The sequence below is a fragment of the Sinocyclocheilus rhinocerous genome, unplaced genomic scaffold, assembly GCF_001515625.1.
Source record: "Sinocyclocheilus rhinocerous isolate Xijiao unplaced genomic scaffold, SAMN03320098_v1.1 scaffold126, whole genome shotgun sequence".
Classification (NCBI taxonomy): Eukaryota; Metazoa; Chordata; class Actinopteri; order Cypriniformes; family Cyprinidae; genus Sinocyclocheilus; species Sinocyclocheilus rhinocerous.
In genome coordinates this window covers 483,458-486,073 of record NW_015662929.1, presented here as the reverse complement: position 1 = coordinate 486,073, position 2,616 = coordinate 483,458, and the positions used below count along the sequence as shown (strand labels likewise).

At 37.4% G+C, this 2,616-nt stretch overlaps 1 pseudogene; it reads left to right on the top strand.

Moving 5' to 3' along the window:
• LOC107728411 (protein spire homolog 2-like) overlaps nucleotides 1–2,616 on the top strand; it is a 14,234-nt pseudogene that overhangs the window by 1,618 nt on the left and 10,000 nt on the right.

The window sequence follows — 2,616 nt, the reverse complement described above, 5'->3', positions numbered from 1 at the left end:
CAATGCATATTACTAATCAAAAATTAAGTTTTGATATATTTACGGTAGGAAATTTACAAAATATCTTCATGGAACATGACCTTTACTTAATATCCTAATGATTTTTGGCATAAAAGAAAAATGAATAATTTTGACCAATACAATGTATTGTTGGCTATTGCTACACATATACCTGTGCTGCTTATGACTGCTTTTGTGCTCCAGGGTCAGATATGTCTTTGTGATGTCCAGCTGTATAAGCGGGTGTAATGATGGAGATGTGTGTTTGGTGCCTCAGGCTCGTCTGTGGGTGCAGCTGATGAAGGAGTTGAGGCAGGGAGTGAAGCTCAAGAAGGTGGAGGAGCAGCCCTTTAACCCTCTGCCCACAGAGTTCAGCCTCACGCCCTTTGAGATGCTCATGCAAGACATCCGCTCGCACAAATATGAACTGCGCAAAGTTGTGGTGAGTGCATTCTGACTACACTCACTTGTGCTGAAGGCACTGAGGTTGCTGTAGTAAGCACATGTTGAGTGGTTTATCCCCCAATTAATCTCGTAATCTCGCTAAATCGACTATATGTCTGAGATTATGGCTTTGGAAAGACTTTTCAGCTGATGCAGCATGATAGTGATTAGCTATTGTCTTTATATTTGATAATAACTGTAATATCATGACTCTTTGTCTCTTTGTCTTCTGCAGGTAGACGGAAATATTCCCACGTGTGTGAAACGAAATGCTCATGAGCTGATCTTTAACAAAATATCTTATAACTACTGTGCAGTAACACCAGACAAAGTACTATACATAATATGAATATAATCACTGCAATGCAACCATGTAAATTTACCATTTGCAGCCACGACAGGCAGCAGGATAGTTTGTGTGTCGCTTCGTTTCTGTTTTTTAAGTTGGCTTGAGAAACCAACTTACTGATCTACTATTTAATCTTATTATTCTTCTTCTTCTTCTGAGCCAAAATTTAAACACGACTTACGGCTTATGGCTTACGGTTTTCGTAAACCAGACTATCAAAACCACCTAAAATCCCATAGACTTTCATCGAGGGAGTGAAAACTTTTATACAATAAGACTTATGGTGTATTTAAGCTGTCTAATGCTATAACAAAGCTTAACAACTCCCTACTGAAAAAACTTACTGGCTAGGCTTTTTCAAGCCAACTTAAAGTTTGTCTATAAACTTTACTATCTAGTTTAAAAATAAGTATTTAATTACAGATTTGATTCAATGCATGTACTTTAAATGTAAGTACAATGTAACAACATGTAAGTACAAGTACACTGCATCAAATGCTGCCATGTAAGTACATAGTAGGTAAAGACACATTGAAAGCGTTTTTGCTTTCAGTTCTGACAGACAAACTATGTATCATGTCATACCGGGTTTGGACACAGTGTAAAATTTAGCATAAGTATTTTAAAAGTGCCTAGGTTTTTTCTTCTGCGATTGATTGTGTTCAAGATCTGTTTGTGTTTGAAGGAAACTTTCCTTCAGTGCAATAACTAACTGTAACACTCTAGCTTCTGCATTGCTTTAGTAAAATGATCCTAGATTCTCTGAAGAAGAGAAAGAAAGAGCGGTAAACCATCAGTGAATACAGTGTCTCCCAAAATGCATGCTGTGTTGGTTTCAGTGTTGCCAACTAATTCTCAGAGGAAGTTGGTAAAGGAAGGTCAGTTTGTTGCTAAAAGTTGCTAAATGACGTTATGACGTCATTGCGTAAACACGACGTGTCACAACATCAAATCTCAGCAAAAAACTAGATTTTATATATGTTAATTTAGATTTGTGTGTAAAATAATATGCATAATATAATTTTGAAATATAAATAACTGTATTTTTAAATACATTGAATTATTGAACACACACATTTTTGAATGATTATTGAAGATTTTTTAATAGCATTATAAAAGGGATAGTTCCGGTGCTTGATTCTGATTGGCTGAGACGCGTTCGAAGCTGTTGTAAATTACTCTACAAACACACACCTTTGTTTACTTCTGTGTGTTGCTCGGCAACCACTTTGTTGCAACCACAACTGTTTCTGATGATTCTGAGGAACTACATTGTTTGGTGGAAGAATACTGTTTTTATTAATACCATTACACTTTACTTGCTCGGTTTTATTTTGTGAAACCTTACTACATATATGGAATAAGCGTTTTATAAAAGCAATAAGCGTTTTATAAAAGCTTTGCGTCGTACCTAACAACGGCCCTTAGCTGTTATAAATTCACTGTAAACCACGGCTTCTTGGGGCTTATTGCTTTAGTAAACTAGTAATACTACACATTCTCAACAGTTATGCTTTAAGCAGTGTATTAGTAGTTAGTTAGTATGCTAAACTCCAAGAAAAGTCTGTAAAAAATAGGGCACAATCTACTATTTTCACGAATCCGGTCCGTGGCCTTCCGGCTGATTGCCACTAGAGGTCATTCTACCATTACATTGACTCTCACACTACACAGACTGTCGGTATCCCAGTCTGGTATCTAGTGTGAGGGATACACCACTGGTGTCTGCACGCACTGCTGGTATCCCCAAACCCACTCACTCCAACCCCTCTGTTCCTGAACTAATTCCCCTGTCTGAAGTGTTTCCCCTGATGGGGATCGCT